Below are 18,007 nucleotides of genomic sequence, written 5' to 3' on the forward strand. Positions count from 1 at the left end.
AAATATTCACAGGGCAAAGAAAGTGCAGATAGACACCGAAAGATCGTATGCTCAGCGTTGTCCACATTAGAGAAGAAACTGCAGGGTCTGTTGAGAAGGTATACACCCTTTGGCAGGTCTCACATGAAGATGCTTGCCTCTCCAGAAAGTCACCCTAAGGCCAGTGTGGGCAGGCTGCAAGGAGATCATGGGGGAAGGTGAGAGGGGGTAAAGCAATTGTCAGAGAATGCCACAATCAGCCTGGCTGGAAGGAGGGCCTGACCAACTCAATTAGTGCTGATGTGGGTCACAAAACCACCTCAGAAACAATGGAGAGTGAAGTTCAACCATCTGGTCAATGGCTGGAGGACTCATTCAGCTAAAAGCACAGTGTCTGATCAGGTCTTAACTAGCCTTCATATTTAGTCATTGTATTAGTCCATTTTTACACTGCTAATAAAAACATACCCAAGAGTGGGTAATGTATAAAGAAAAAGAGATTTAATGGATTCACAATTCCACATGGCTGGGGAAGCCTCACAATCATGGCAGAAGGCAAAGGAGAAGCAAAGGTGTGTCTTGCATGGCAGCAGGCAAGAGAGCTTGTCCAGGTGAACTCCCATTTATAAAACCATCAGATCTCATGAGACTTATTCGAGTTAAGTCTACCACAAGAATAGTATGGGGAAAACTGTCCCATGATTCAATTATCTCCACCTGGCCCCACCCTTAACACATGGAAAGTATTACAATTCGAGGTGAGATTTCGGTAGGGACGCAGCCAAACCATATCAGTCATTCAATTCAATATAGTTTGGTGAATGTCTACTGTATTCATTTTCTTTTCTCTGTTTTTCTTTTTTCTTTTTTTTTTCTTTTTGAGACAGATTTTCACTCTTGTTGGCTAGTCTGGAGTGCAATGGCACGATCTTGGCTCACCACAACCTCCACCTTCTGGGTTCAAGCAATTCTCCTGCCTCAGCCTCCCAAGTAGCTGGGAATACAGGCATGCACCACCACACCATGCTAATTTTGTATTTTTAGTAGAGACAGGGTTTCTCCATGTTGGCCAGGCTGGTCTCGAACTCCCGACCTCAGGTGATCCGCTGGCCTCAGCCTCCCAAAGTGCTGGGATTACAGGCATGAGCCACCACTCCCGGCCTACTATATTCATTTCCTATGCTGCTTAACTACCACAAACTTAGCAGTTCTAAATAACACACACTCATTATAGTTTCTGCAGGTCAGAAGTTTACACACAGCTTGGCTGGTTTCTCTGCTGAAGGGTTTCACCAGCTGCTATCCAGGTGACAGCTGGGGCTGCAGTCTCATCAGAGGCTCAACTGAGGAAAGTTCTGCTCCAAGCTTCTTCAGGTTGTTGGCAGAATTTATTTCCTTGTGGCCGTCAGACTGAGGGTTTCAGTTTCTTGCTGGAGTCTACTCTCAGCTCTTAGAGACTGCTGACAGTTCCTTGCCACATGAGCTTCTCTAACATGGCCATTTATTTCATGGAAGCTTATTCCTTCGAAGCCAGTAACAGGGAGAGGGAGAGAGAGAGAGTGATAACAAGACAGACTCTTCTATAACATAACCATGGGCATAACATCTCATCACCTTTGCCATATCCTATTGGCTAGAAGCAAGTCACAGCCAAGGGGAGGGGATTACACAAAGCTGTAGACCCCAAGAGGTAGGAATCATGGGACATCTTAAAGTCTGTCTGCCACACCTGCTGTTTTAGGCACCAGAGGTACAACAGTGAACAATAAGCCATGTCTTAGAGGAAAGCAGCTGGAGAGAAAGAGACAGAGAGAGAGAGAATCCATAGATTAAAGAATTAAAGGACATATATTACATTAAAAGACATATCGATGAATCTCCATGAATCTCAATATCTGGTCCTCATTTGGATCCTAATTTATTTTTTATTTTTTAGAGACAGGTTCTTGCTCTGTTGCCCAGGTTGGAGTGCAGTGGCACAATCAGAGCTCATTGCAGGCTCCAACTCCTGGGCTCAAGTGATCCTCCTGCCTCAGCCTCCTAAGTATCTAGGACAGCAGGTGTGTCCACTGCACCTGGCTAATTTTTCCTTTTTCTTATTTTTGTAGAGAGGGTGTCTTGCTATGATGCCTAGACTAGTCTCAAACTCCTGTCCTCAAGTGATCCTCCTGCCTTGGCCTCCCAAAGTGGTGGGATTACAGGGATGAGCCACAACACCTGGCCTGGACCCTAATTGTTTTTAATGTAAAAAAACCCTCTTATTTATGAAACAATTGGAAATTTCAATACTAACTGTGTATATGATGACATTAAGGACTTATCGTTAAGTATGATCTTGTGTTTGTGAATTTTTAATGAAGAGTCCTTATCTTTTAGAAATTCATACTGAAATATTAAAGATAAAATTATGTGTCCAGGAGATTTTCTTCAAAAACACTATGACAGTGGGAGAAGAAGGTGGGGCTACGGATGAGGTAGAATTCCCAGGAGTTGATTGATGTTTGTGGGGCTGGGATGATGGGCGTGTGGGAATTCATCAAACCATTCTATCAACTTTTATAGGTGTTCAAGATTCTCCACAAGAAAAACCTTTAAAGAAGGGCAAGTATTTGCCCTCATTTGTAATCAGAAAGGCAAATGAAAATCATTTGAAACCACCACTTTGTATCTATCAAATTGCCAGAATTTTTTAAAAATGACAATGCCCATTGCACGTGAGGCTGTGTAAAACAGATGCTCTGATACCTGCTGGGGGAGGGGGTGGAGAGGAATGGAAAACAAATTGGTGTAGTCTTGGGAAGCATTTTGGCAATATGTATCAATAATCTTTAAAATATTTATATCCTTCGCTCCAATAATTCCACTCCCAATAATTTACCCTAAAAATTGACCCTCAAAATGGAAAATGCTTCTGCACAAAGATATTTGTCATATGGTGTGTAGTAAAGAATCCACCTTACCCAAAAAGCAGTCTGGCCTTTGTTCTCTGCTGCAGGAAGGTGAGCTTTTGGACCTTGGGATGTCCTGCCTGGTAAGAGTGCCTTTGTTTGCCTGAGGCCTTGGCCACTGGACAGTTTAACAGTGATTTATGATGGGGACATTGGGCCATGCAGTATCCATTTTACCTCTGGAGGGGCTGGAGACTAAAGATCAGCTGCACGGGCAGTCAACTATGGAGCCCCAACAAAAACTCAGGACGCCAAGGCTTGAGTAAGCTTCCCTGGTTGCCAATATTCCATGTGCATTGTTACACATCAGTGCTGAGAAAAGGACACTTCCCAGGACTCCATGGGTAAAGGACAACTGGAAACTCCATGCCTGCAACCTTCCTGGACTCTGCCAATTGCATCTCTTTCCTTGGCTGGTTTTAATTTGTGCCCTTTAGCTGTAATAACCCATAACTGTGAGTCTAACAGCTATCAGTGAGTTCTGCGAGTCTTTCTAGTGAATTATCAAACCCCAGAATGGTTTTTGGAATGCCCCCGGTCTTGCAATTGGTGTCACAAGTGAGAGTGGTCTTGTGCATTGTGCTCCCGCTAACCTCGAACAGAGTTATTTATAAAAGAAAAAAGGGCTGGGGGCAGTGGCGGGCAACTGTAATCCAAACTAATCAGGAGGCTGAGGCAGGAGAATTGCTTGAACCTGGGAGGCAGAGGTTGCAGTGAGCCGAGATCGCGCCATTGCGCTCCAGCCCGGAAGACAGAGAGAGACTCTGTCTCAAAAAAAAAAAAAGCCTGGGAACAACTGTAGTGTTCAATAAGAGGAACACTGTGTGTTTGATATAGCCATTAAATATAGCACTTATAAAAATATATATTAACATGAAAGCCTGGTGCAGTGGCTCACGCCTGTAATCTCAGCATTTTGGGAGGCCGAGGAAGGAGGATCGCTTAAGCCCAAGAGTTCAAGACCAGCCTAGGCAACATGGTGAGACCCCGTTGCTACAAAAAATACAAAAATTAGCTGGGCGTGGTGGCACACACCTATAGTCCCAGCTACTTGGGGGGCTGAAGCAGGAAGATTGCTTGAGCCTGGGAGTGAGCTGCAGTGAGATGTGTTTGCCCCACTGCACTCTATCCTGGGTGACAAAGTGAGACCCTGTTTCATATATATATATATATATATATATATATATATATATATATGAGGATGGCTATGTAACACATCAAACACAAAATGTTGGAGGCATAGTATAATTACTACATACATGTAGAATTCAAAATACATGTAGAATAACATCCACAGAAATCATAACAAAATGCCAATGAGTAGCTGTTTGGAGGTGGTAATATTATATGATTTTATTTTTGCATTTTTTACTTCTGTATATTTTTCAAATGGTCTGCAATATGCTAATATGTGTAGCTTAGTTTGATAACCAGAAGAGTGTGTGTGTGTGTGTGTGTGTGTGTGTGTGTGTGTGTTTAGTTTCTAATTTTAGCCATACTAGGGGTGATTCCATAGCATAAAGGAAGATGGTTCATGACTAGGAACTCCTCAAAACCTCAAATCTGGCTCTGTCCCTAAAAATGTCACCAAAAGGAAAGAAAGGGAGATGGAATGTAAGGAAATCTAGGCAGCTGCAGAAGGAACTCTGATGGGCACCACTAAAAAGGGGGAAGGACAAATATAAAGGATGGGAAGAAGAAACAAAGCGAGGACCTACAGAGAAGGTCACATGAGGCCGTGAGCAGGGCGACAGGCAGCACTAGGAAAGAGAGGGTGGTGATGATGGATGATGTGAGTCTATAAAGGGGGCTTCAGCCTGGCAAACCTTTGAATCACTCCCTGGTCAGTGACAACAGTGAGGGCTTCATTCCTTGAGTGAGGCAAGGGGGTCTTGAGTTGATACCATGCCCAAAACACTTTCCTAAATATTGCCTCTATTCTCATGGGCTTCTGTTATTGGCAGAATGGAATGTGAATGAGTAACTCAGCTGACTTTTGGTTAAAGAGTGTCAGAAGGCTGAAGCCAGCAATGAGTTGAGACTTGTAAAAAGAGCCCAGGGCATCACAAATGGCTCCTGCTTTTTAAAGTTAAGTTTAGGGCAAGTATAAAAAAAGATGACACAGGCCACTATTTAGGATCAGTAATGATTATCAGAAAGAAGGCAGAAGCCCTCCACCCCTAATTTACTTGTCGCTTCTGTCAAATAAAGTCTTTTACCATGAAATGGGTAATACAAATGTTGGTAAGAGGGAATTAAAGCTCCAAGTGGAGAGATGATAAAAAAGTGCACCTGTTCTCCAGCCACGCTAATGAATTAAAGTTGCTTACCTCGAAGAATTGCTTTCCAGATGTTGATAACCCTTGCACATGGGACTGGTAAACTGTCAATGATCTTGGAGGCAACCAAGAGAATAGGAGATTTTAGAAGATGAGGATTGGTGCTCTTATAACAAACTACAGCCTAGACATAATGCATTGCATTTTACTAAGTATTTTTACACAAATTCTTGTTTGTTCTTCCCAACAAACAAGTACAGTTGGGCCAAATGAGAGGATCAATGTGACCACAAGTAAGGCCCCACCCAAAGGCTTGCAGGTATGATCAGTGGGATGGATAAAATTATTCCATCCATTCTACAGTTGAGGAAGCTGAGGCCCAAGTTAGACTCACCAAAGATCCCACCGAGAATTCATTCTGCAAGTACAGGAGCTACTCACGACCCCCAAGCAAGAGTCTCAGATCCTAAATAACCTCTGAGCATCTAGAAAACAAAACGGTGATCACGGTGATGCTGCACGGGTTCATTTACAACACACACATGCTACATCCAATTGACATCACTTCTGTCTTTGCCATATTAGACTCTTGGATGTGGTCCATCTGTATTTCAGCAAAGGGCTTCTTACTCCCCTTCTGTGTCAGGCCCAAGGCTAGGCTGTCCCTTAATGGATGGTGGAAGCATGAGGTGCCCACCAGGAAACCCAGAGAGCCGTGTCAGTGAGGCTAACATGAGTCAAGGCAGACCAGCCTCAGAGCCTGGTTACTATTGAAACCTGCACTTTGTTTTATATTGAGAATGATATTGCTATAGGCAATAGACTATAACTTTCATACATTGAACGGAAACCGGACTTACCTGGGAAAAGGCTGGAGAACTCATGAAACTGACGGGAAGGTGGAGGGGCCAGGCAAGGGTGGCCAGAACTGTCTTGTCAGGGCACTCTCGCTGGAATACAGGCCTTCGAGTGTTGTCTCAGGGCAGGGGGGCTGTCCTTCTACCACCTAATCAAGATTGAAAGTTCAGGACAGTGAGTCCCACCGCGTAGCTTTAGAAATTATGCCTACCCATCGAGGTTGGAGAAAGGAGGGAGAGAGATGTCATTAAACCTCATGACATGACAGTGGAGGAGGGCAGATTCTCCAAAGAAAATCAGGGTTATTGCTGGAAATAAGTCAAGTGAGCCACCTTATTGACACTTACGCAGGGCCCATAGCATAGAGGGCAGCTTCTCGGGAGAACGAACCTCTGTTTCCAGGGCCCATATTAACATGTGGAGGGACTAATGAGAGAAAAACACCAGAAAATAGATTTTGGTAAAGTACAAGAAAACACTTTCTAGGAGTTGAGCTTTCTGACAAACAGATGAGCAATTATAGGAGCCAGCAGTGATGTTCAGAAAATCACTGGGTTTACCAGCAAAGTTGTAGTGAACTCACATATCAGATGAGGAATGGGACTGGGCCACAGAGTGAAGTCCCTGTCAATTCTGAATTTCTGATTCTATCATGAAACAGTGAATGCATGGCCTGGTTTGACAGCAAGAGCAGCATCTAGCATATGAGGGAATATCAATCCTTTACAAAACTCAGAAATTAAAGTTCACTCACACCACTCCTAAGCTGCCGTATTTCATAGTCAGCCAAGCTCCTGACACAGGGGTTCAAAGAAATTGAAGTCTTGTTTTTCTTGATGCCCATGGAGAGTTTGCAGTCACCTGGCTGTGGGCTGCAGCCCTGTGGATGGAAAGCATGTCTGAGTCAGTGCCTCTGTCAGGAGACAGATGGAAGCGGCCACATGACCCCTGGTCCCACATCCATTCCACCAAATGGAGAGACATGACAAGCCTCTTATTTTCAGGACACAGCGTCATTGATTATTCCCTGTTAATGCTTCCCTGTCAATGGCGGGCAGGGACTAGAGGGAAATGGAAGGATGTGATATCCGGGCTCCCCAAAGGGAAAATCAATGTGATATGGTTTGATATTTCATCCTAGGATAACCTCTTTCTCTGAGCTCCAACCCACAGGCCACTGTTTCTCTCTCCACCAACTCCACCAGACACTGTCACATCCTTTCACAGTCACCAAAGCACACGGAGGGAGGAGACAGATGAGGATTGGGTACCAAAAATGATGAAACTCTGCTTTTGTTTTCTTTTAGGAATTTATAGCAACGAAACAGTCTACGGGCTGTGCTGAGACTTTCTCAGCAGTTTCAGATCAGAGGGGAAGAGCCTACTAAGTCAGCTGAAGAAACCCTTGTCTGACTTATTACAGATGCAACCCACAGAACGCTAATCTCAAAGGATGACCTGGGAAAACCGACAACCTAGAAACTGCCTGCCCCCTGGCACAATGCGGAAAGTTACAAGTTCAGAGCAAGAGGCAAAGACTTGTAATGCAGGGAGGTGAGAGGGAGAAAGCAACCTCTTTGTGCACACACACGCACACACACACACACACATCAAACACCAAGTATTTATGTTCCCCCTTCCCCCAAAAGAATCCAACATTCAAAACAAAACTCTTATGAATCTTGTATGTAACAGAAAGGGGAATTTTTGTTCCTTCTGGGGTTTCAGGGTGACGAGGAAACAACACCACTTTATTATCTTTTAAATGGCGATGCAAAACAATAATATCCAGATACCTAAAGCTATGCTCACCCTTTGGTTCCAGACAAGGCATCTTGTTAGCACTTAACCTCATCAGTGCTGTAGCCACATAGATCCAGAAACTGTGTTAGTTTATTTTGCAGTGTTGCTTCTGGAAAGCTCCAGGTTGTCCACTGCCGTTTCCCTTTCACATAGGAGTTGCGCTGGGAGAAGTGAGTAGATGGTTTTCCCTGCTTTCCTTGCTCCCTGGGGACAGGAATCAGACACTGAGCCCTCTGCCTGGGAGAGGCTGGACCAGGTGACCTGCAACGGGCTTTTCCAACTCTGATTCTACGTAGGGTTCCTGTGGTGCAGACTCATGGGGCTGAGCCAAGGAGCCTGTTTTCTGCCTGTTGGGGGAATTGGGCAACTCATGTTTTACATACCTATGCAGTATGGATATCAATTCTACTGGAGTTCTTGTAAGTAGTACTTTATCCAATGCATTCATAAATGTATAGGATTATATCTGTGTTACTCACAGGAGCTACTGTTTAATATCTTAAACTAAAAGCATATGTCTTCACAGGAGCATGACTCATTTCGTGTTATGCAATTCACAAATGACCTGCAAGGATGCTGCCACTGAAGCTGTGGGTTGCAAACATCCTACACACTGTTGCTGCACACCCCTGGACTCGTCTCTCCACGAGGAATCAACTTCACGCTTTGGGTTCTACCCCATCGGCTGGTCACAATCATTCCTGCCTGAATCCCTCTCCCCTGGACTCTGGTACTCCACTGGTCTCGTTTCCCTGCAGCCTGGGGTCTTTCCTCCACTCCACACTGGCCAGTCAGGGGCTCAGGCCTTTTGAGGTTAGGAGAAGAGGGAGAAACACTACACCACTGATATCGTGTAGGAGGGTGAGTATCCTAATCAGAACAGACGCCGGCCAGAAGACTCAGGGTCAGAATCCCAGTGTATCTGATGCTGTGGAAGTTTCTTTTCAAACAACGTGGAGAATATACATGGCCTGACAGCCTATTCGAAAAGAAAATGCCATGGGCCCTCAAGGATCCCCAAACTGCAGGAGGGCTGAAGCTCTCAGACAGTCCAGGAGGGAGGGACCCTGTGCAATACTTCCTGCCAGAGGCCCTGGGCTTAAAGCGGAGCTGGGACTGCACATGCCCTCTGCCCGGCTCTCAGACATCCCCTTACACTTAGAAACACCTCTCCATGCTCACACACTTTTTTGGGCTTTCATTTGCCTTGTTTTATTGAATACAATACACTTCCAGAAAAATGCACAATCATAAGTGTACAGCTCCATGTACCCTCTCTTTTACAAACAGAACTGTCTTAGTTTATTTTGTGCTGCTATAACAGAACACCTGAGACTGGGTCATTTACAAAGAAGAGAGATTTACTTTTCACAGTTCTGGAGGCTGGGAAGTCCAAGATCAAGGCATCAGAATCTGACGAGAAGCTTCTTGCTGCATCCTCACACAGTGGATGGTGGAAGGGGGTGAACCCACCCCCACGAGCCCTTTTTATAGTGTCATTAATTCATTCACGAGCCTTCATGACCTAAACACCTCCAATTAGGTCCCACCTCCCAACACTGTGGCATTGGGGATTAAGTTTCCAACACACACATTTTGGAGGAACACATTCAGGATATAGCAAGAACACATCCTCTAAACAAAGACACAGAACAAGACCACAGTTTCCACAGGCCCTTTTTCTCCCTCCAGTTACTGCTCACATCTACAGCAAGCACAATCCTGATTTGTAACAGCAAAGTTCAGTTTTGCTTCTTCTCAACCCTATATAAATGGAATCATACAATGCATTCTCATCTTTGACTTCTTTTGCTCAACATTGTAATTCTGAGATTCATATGTGTTGCTGCATACAGTTTGTTAATCCTCATTTCTGTATAGTGTTCTGTTCTATGAATATAACACAACTTATGAATTCATTACCCTGTTGATGGGTATTGGCATCATTTCCAGTTTTCACTGTTATATGTAGTACTGCTATGTACATATGTTTTGATGCACATATGTATGTGTATGTATATTTCTATGGGGTTTGTACTTTAGAGTGGAATTTCTGGTAGATTGGGTTTGTGTATGTTCAGCTTTAATGAACATTGTCAAATAACTTTCCAAACTGTTTGTATGAATTTATTCCCTGACAGTAGTTTATGAGAGTGTTCATTGCTCCATATCCTTACTTAGTAGTTGGTGTTATCTTTCTAATTTTAGACCTTCTGTTGAGCTTGTAGTAATATCGCATTGGGTTTTAATTTGCATTTCATGGATGACTGATGATATTTAAGCACTTTTTGATGTATCTATTGGCCATTCAGATATTCTCTTTTGTGATGTTTTCTTCAAGTCATTTGCCCATAATTTCACTGGATCATCTGTTTGCTTTAATTGATTTGTAATACTTTTAAAAATAGATTCTGAATGCAAGTCCTTTGTCAAATATTTGTGTTGCAGGTTATAATCTCCTATTTTATGGCTTGCTTTTTTACTAATGGGGCCTTTTGATAAATAGAACATTTCAACTTTAATATAATCCAATAATTATAGTAATCTTTTTTTTCTCTTTCTAGGTAGTGCTTTTGGTATTTTATTTTTTAAATCTTTACCTACTTCAAGCAAATGAAGATACTTTCCTTTTTTTAACCATAAACTTTGCTTTTTTACACTTTCATCTTTATTATGCAATCTATATGGAATTGCTTTTTTCAAGTTGTGAAAATAGGGATCAAGATGCATATTACCTGTGAATATCCAACTGAGTCAACATCATATATTGAACAGGTCATCCCTTCCTTGATGCACTACATTTCCTTTGTCCTTAGTTAAGTGACTATGTGTGTGGATCAGCTTCTAGACTCTGTTCTGTTTCACTGTGTTGTTTATTCTTGCACCAATACCACATGGTATTAATTACTGTAACTTTATAAGAAGTCTTGATAGCTAGCAGTGTGTCTTCCAGCTGTGTTCTTTAAACACTCTCTTCTCTATTCTTGGTCTCTAATGTTTCCATATGTTTCAGAATCAGCTTAATTTCCCCCAAGAAATCTGCTGTGATTTTGACTGGAATTGCATTAACTCTGTAGACCAGTTTGAAAATAACTGACATCTTTACAATATTGAGGCTTTCAGTTCATGAACACAGCAGATCTCTCCATTTATTTAGACCTTCTTTATTTTTCCTCTATAATGCTTTCCATATAAAGATTTTTTCTCATCTTTCATTAGATTTATTCTGTTTATGTCTTTGAGGCTATTGTAAATATTTTTAAATTTTATTTTTGAACTGAATATTGCAGATATATAAAAATATCATTGATTTTTGTAGAGTAAACTTGAATCCAGTAGCCTTGCTAAATTTACTTATTTCTAAAAAATTTAATTGACCATAGATTCTTTTGGATGTTCTACATAAACAATCATATGCTTTGCAGTCTGTAACTTCTTTTCCTTGCCTTATTGCAACGATTAAGATCTCTAGTACAATGTTTAATAGAAATAGTATTAGGAAATATTTCTAATCTCAGGGTGAAAGCTTTTAATATTTCACTATTAACTATGATATTTCCTGTAAGATTTTTACTGATGATCTTTACCAATTTAAAGATGTTTTCTTCTATTCCTAGTGTGTTAACTGCTTACTATGAATAAGTATTTGATTTTATCAAGTGCTTTTTCTGCATCATTCTACTGAGATATTTTTTCCACCTTATGATGCTAATGTAGTGAAATACACTAATATTTAAATGGAAACATAATTCATATATCTTGAAAGTCATCATTTTAAAGAGTAGAATTCAGTGGTTTTTAGTATATTCACAAAGTTGTGCAACGATTACCATTATATAACTCCAGAACATTTTCATCACTCCAGAAAGAAACCTCATACCTACTAGGAGTCCCTCCCCATTCCCCTTTTCCCCTCAGCAGCTACCAATCTACTGTCTGTCTCCAATATCTGTCTCTATGGATTTGCCTATTCTGAACATTTCATTTAAGTGGAATATGGCCTTTTGTGTCTGGTGTTTTTCAATTAGCATAATATTCTCAAAGTTAATCCATGTTGCCACATGAATCAGTACTTCAGTCTTTTCATGGCAGAATGATGTTTTATTGTACAGATATACCACATTTTGTTTACCATTCATCAGTTGACAGGTACTTGGGTGGTTTTCACTTTTAGTCTATTGTAAATAAGGCTATAATGAATATTTGTGTACAAGTTTTTGGGGATACATAAGTTTTTAACTGTCTAGGAATGGGTGTAAAGTGGCATCTTGTAGTTTTAGTATTTCTTCGGTGACTAATGATGTTGAGTATCTTTTCATGTGCTTGTTGGCCATGCATACATCTTCTTTGGAGAAATGCTTACTCGAGTCTTTTTGCCCATTTTTAAATTGGATTGTTTACCTTTTGGTTGTTGAGTCATAAGAGTGCTTTATATATTCTGGATATCAGACCCTTATCCAATATATGATTTGCAAATATTTTCTCCCATTCTGTGGTTGTCGTTTCATCTTCTTGACAGTGTCTTTTTGAAGCAAAAAATTTTAAATTTTGATAAAGTCTTATCTATTTTTTCTTCAGTTGCTTGTGCATGTGGTGTCATATCTAATAAGCCATTACCTCATCCAAGGTCATGAAGATTTATGCATTTGTTTTCTTCTAAATGTTTTCTAGTTTTAGCCCTTACATGTAGGTCTTTGATATGTTTTGAGTTAATTTTGCATATTGTATAAAGAGGGATCCAACTTCATTATTTTGCATGTGGATATCCAGTTGTCCCAGATAGTTTGTTGAAAATAAATCCAGTTGAATGGGTTGAAAACACTGATTTTGTGATGTTAAGCCAAAATCTTGCATTCCTAAAATAAATAATTCACGGAACTTTACTTTCTAATATTTTCTTTATTTATAAGTATGTTCATTAGATATAGTGGCCTATAATTTTCCTTTCTTGTAATGAACCTGCCACCCTTTGGTATTAAAATTATGGTAGACTCAAAGTGAATTGGGAATTATTTTTCTTTTTATATTATTTCAAACGGTTTGTATAAGACTAGCGTCAATTCTTTAAGTGTTTAAAAGAATTTGCTGGTGAAGAAAAAATCTGGACTGGGGATTTGTTTATGGGAAAGTTATAGTTACAGATTCAACTTTTTCTTTTTATTCTTTTTTTTTTTTGAAACACAGTCTCATCTGTCGCCCAGGCTGGAGTGCAGTGGTGTGATCTCGGCTCACTGCAATCTTCACCTCCTAGGTTCAAGTGATTCTCATGCCTCAGCCTCCTGAGTAGCTAGGATTACAGGAGCATGCCACCACAACCAGCTAATTTTTGTATTTTAGTAGAGATGGGGTTTCACCATGTTGGCCAGGCTGGTCTTGAGCTCCTGACCTTAAGCGATCCACCTGCCTCCGTCTCCCAAAGTGCTGGGATTACAGGCGTGGGCCACTGTGCCTGGCCCAGATTCAACTTCGTAAACATATATAGACAATTCAAATTTTCTATTTATTCTTTTGGGTTTGCTGTTGTTGTTGTTGTTGTTACAGGGTCTCACTCCAGTTGCCCAGGTTGGAGTGCAGTGGCAGCATCTCAGCTCATTGCAGCCTCGAACTCCCTGGCTCAGGTGATTCTCCCACCTCAGCTTCCCGAGTAGCTGGGATTACAGGTGCACGCTACCATGCTCAGCTAATTATTTGTATTTTTAGTAGAGATGGGGTTTCACATGTTGGCCAGGCTGGTCTTGAACTCCTGGACTTAAATGATCCACCCACCTTGGCCTCCCAAAGAGCTGGGATTACAGGCATGAGCCACCATGCCCAGCCTTCTATTTACTCGAGCTGGTAAACTGTATTTTCCTAGAAATTCCATTTCATGTGGATTTTCTGATTTGCTGACATAAAGTTCTTCATATGACATTCTTAGAATATGAAGGTTTGGGGTTTTACATTGGTAATTTGTGCCTTTTTTCTATTTTTAAAATAGAGTTTAGAGTAGTTTTGGATTCACAGCTAAATTGAGCAGAAGTACAGAGAGTTCCCATATACCTTCTTCCCCCACACATGCACAGCCTTCCTCACCAGAGTGATACATTTGTTACAATCAATACGTTATCATAACACAGTGACACATCTTTATCATCCAAAGTCCATAGTTGATACACTAACGTTCACTATTAGTGTTGTACATTCTATGGGTTTTGATAAATGTATAATGGCATTTATCCATTATTGTGGTATCATACAGAGTATTTTCACTGCCCTAAAAATCTTCTGTGCTCTGCCTATTCATCTCTCCTTCCCGTCTAACCCTTGGCAACAATTCAGCTTTTTACTGTCCCCACAATTTTGCCTCTTCATATAGACGAAATCATACCGTATGCAGCCTTTTCAGATTGGCTTCTTTCACTTAGCAATATGCATTTAAATTTCTTCTATGCCTTTTCATGGCTGGATAGATCATTTCTTTTTAGAGTTAAATAATATTCTATTGTCTGTATGTACCAGAATGTTTATCCATTTACCTGCTGAAAGACATCTTGGGCAATTACAAATAAATCTGCTATAAACATCTGTGTACAGTCTTTCTGTGGACATAGTTTTCAGCTCATTTGGATAAATACCAGGAAGCATTGTTGCTAGATTGTATGGTAAGAGCATGCTTAGTTTTGCAAGAAACGGCCAAACTGTCTTTCATCATAGCTGTGCCATTTTTCATGCCCATAAGCTAATTCCCATTAGTGTTCCTGTTGCTCCACAAGCTCACCAGAATTTGGTGTTGTCAGTGTTTTGGAAAATCACCATCGTAATAGATATGTCATGGCATCTCATTATTATTTTATTCTGCAGTTCCCTAATGACATATGATGAGCATATTTTCGTATGCTTATTTTCCATCTGTATATCTTCTTTGGTGAGGTGTCTGTTCAGATCTTTTGTCCACTTTTTAATTGAGGGCTTTTTTTTTCTTTTTTTTTTTAATTTTTTATTATACTTTAGGGTTTTAGGGTACATGTGCACAATGTGCAGGTTTGTTACATATGTATCCATGTGCCATGTTGATTTCCTGCACCCATTAACTCGTCATTTAGCATTAGGTGTATCTCCTAATGCTGTCCCTCCCCCCTCCCCCCACCCCACAACAGTCCCCGGAGTGTGATGTTCCCCTTCCTGTGTCCATGAGTTCTCATTGTTCAATTCCCACCTATGAGTGAGAACATGCGGAGTTTGGTTTTTTGTCCTTGCAATAGTTTACTGAGAATGATGTTTTCCAGTTTCATCCATGTCCCTACAAAGGACACGAACTCATCATTTTTTATGGCTGCATAGTATTCCATGGTGTATATGTGCCACATTTTCTTAATCCAGTCTATCATTGTTGGACATTTGGGTTGGTTCCAACTCTTTGCTATTGTGAATAGTGCCGCGATAAACATACGTGTGCATGTGTCTTTATAGCAGCATGATTTATAGTCCTTTGGGTATATACCCAGTAATGGGATGGCTGGGTCAAATGGTATTTCTAGTTCGAGATCCCTGAGGAATCGCCACACTGACTTCCACAATGGTTGAACTAGTTTACAGTCCCACCAACAGTGTAAAAGTGTTCCTAATTCTCCACATCCTCTCCAGTACCTGTTGTTTCCTGATTTTTTAATGATGGCCATTCTAACTGGTGTGAGATGGTATCTCACTGTGGTTTTGATTTGCATTTCTCTGATGGCCAGTGATGAGGAGCATTTCTTCATGTGTTTTTTGGCTGCATAAATGTCTTCTTTTGAGAAGTGTCTGTTCATGTCCTCTGCCCACTTTTTGATGGGGTTGTTTGTTTTTTTCTTGTAAATTTGTTTGAGTTCATTGTAGATTCTGGATATTAGCCCTTTGTCAGATGAGTAGGTTGCAAAAATTTTCTCCCATTCTGTAGGTTTCCTGTTCACTCTGATGATAGTTTCTTTTGCTGTGCAGAAGCTCTTTAGTTTAATGAGATCCCATTTGTCGATTTTGGCTTTTGTTGCCATTGCTTTTGGTGTTTTAGACATGAAGTCCTTGCCCACGCCTATGTCCTGAATGGTATTGCCTAGGTTTTCTTGTAGGATTTTAATGGTTTTAGGTCTAACATATAAGTCTTTAATCCATCTTGAATTAATTTTTGTATAAGGTGTAAGGAAGGGATCCAGTTGCAGCTTTCTACATATGGCTAGCCAGTTTTCCCAGCACCATTTATTAAATAGGGAATCCTTTCCCCATTTCTTGTTTTTGTCAGGTTTGTCAAAGATCAGATAGTTGTAGCTATGCGGCATCATTTCTGAGGGCTCTGTTCTGTTCCATTGATCTATGTCTCTGTTGTGGTACCAGTACCATGCTGTTTTGGTTACTGTAGCCTTGTAGTATAGTTTAAAGTCAGGTAGCGTGATGCCTCCAGCTTTGTTCTTTTGGCTTAGGATTGACTTGGCGATGCGGGCTCTTTTTTGGTTCCATATGAACTTTAAAGTAGTTTTTTCCAATTCTGTGAAGAAAGTCATTGGTAGCTTGATGGGGATGGCATTGAATCTATAAATTACCTTGGGCAGTATGGCCATTTTCATGATATTGATTCTTCCAACCCATGAGCATGGAATGTTCTTCCATTTGTTTGTATCCTCTTTTATTTCATTGAGCAGTGGTTTGTAGTTCTCCTTGAAGAGGTCCTTCACATCCCTTGTAAGTTGGATTCCTAGGTATTTTATTCTCTTTGAAGCAATTGTGAATGGGAGTTCACTCATGATTTGGCTCTCTGTTTGTCTGTTATTGGTGTACAAGAATGCTTGTGATTTTTGTACATTAATTTTGTATCCTGAGACTTTGCTGAAGTTGCTAATCAGCTTAAGGAGATTTTGGGCTGAGACAATGGGGTTTTCTAGATATACAATCATGTCATCTGCAAACAGGGACAATTTGACTTCCTCTTTTCCTAATTGAATACCCTTTATTTCCTTCTCCTGCCTGATTGCTCTGGCCAGAACTTCCAGCACTATGTTGAATAGGAGCGGTGAGAGAGGGCATCCCTGTCTTGTGCCAGTTTTCAGAGGGAATGCTTCCAGTTTTTGCCCATTCAGTATGATATTGGCTGTGGGTTTGTCGTAGATAGCTCTTATTATTTTGAGATACGTCCCATCAATACCTAATTTATTGAGAGTTTTTAGCATGAAGGGTTGTTGAATTTTGTCAAAGGCCTTTTCTGCATCTATTGAGATAATCATGTGGTTTTTGTCTTTGGTTCTGTTTATATGCTGGATTACATTTATTGATTTGTGTATGTTGAACCAGCCTTGCATCCCAGGGATGAAGCCCACTTGATCATGGTGGATAAGCTTTTTGATGTGCTGCTGGATTCGGTTTGCCAGTATTTTATTGAGGATTTTTGCATCAATGTTCATCAAGGATATTGGTCTGAAATTCTCTTTTTTGGTTAAGTCTCTGCCAGGTTTTGGTATCAGGACGATGCTGGCTTCGTAAAATGTGTTAGGGAGGATTCCCTCTTTTTCTATCGATTGGAATAGTTTCAGAAGGAATGGTACCAGTTCCTCCTTGTACCTCTGGTAGAATTCAGCTGTGAATCCATCAGGTCCTGGACTCTTTTTGGTTGGTAAGCTATTGATTATTGCCACAATTTCAGAACCTGTTATTGGTCTATTCAGAGATTCAACTTCTTCCTGGTTTAGTCTTGGGAGGGTGTATTTGTCGAGGAATTTATCCATTTCTTCTAGATTTTCTAGTTTATTTGCATAGAGGTGTTTGTAGTATTCTCTGATGGTAGATTGTATTTCTGTGGGATCAGTGGTGATATCCCCTTTTTCGTTTTTTATTGCATCTATTTGATTCTTCTCTCTTTTCTTCTTTATTAGTCTTGCTAGCGGTCCATCAATTTTGTTGATCTTTTCAAAAAACCAGCTCCTGGATTCATTAATTTTTTGAAGGGTTTTTTGTGTCTCTATTTCCTTCAGTTCTGCTCTGATTTTAGTTATTTCTAGCCTTCTGCTAGATTTTGAATGTGTTTGCTCTTGCTTTTCTAGTTCTTTTAATTGTGATGTTAGGGTGTCAATTTTGGATCTTTCCTGCTTTCTCTTGTGGGCATTTAGTGCTATAAATTTCCCTCTACACACTGCTTTG

The 18,007-nt window shown here is 40.8% G+C and overlaps 1 long non-coding RNA gene across 1 annotated transcript; it reads right to left on the reverse strand.

The window, feature by feature from the left end:
• Window positions 1-849: 849 nt before the first annotated feature.
• On the reverse strand, window positions 850-6,931 carry LOC134737444 (uncharacterized). Its single transcript, XR_010122345.1, has 5 exons — window positions 6,819-6,931; window positions 6,067-6,212; window positions 5,601-5,691; window positions 5,258-5,321; window positions 850-1,501 (listed from the first exon to the last, which is right to left on the reverse strand). It is a non-coding gene; the product is annotated as an uncharacterized lncRNA (long non-coding RNA).
• Window positions 6,932-18,007: the final 11,076 nt, after the last annotated feature.

Source organism: Symphalangus syndactylus, chromosome 8 (genome assembly GCF_028878055.3).
Source record: "Symphalangus syndactylus isolate Jambi chromosome 8, NHGRI_mSymSyn1-v2.1_pri, whole genome shotgun sequence".
NCBI lineage: Eukaryota > Metazoa > Chordata > Mammalia > Primates > Hylobatidae > Symphalangus > Symphalangus syndactylus.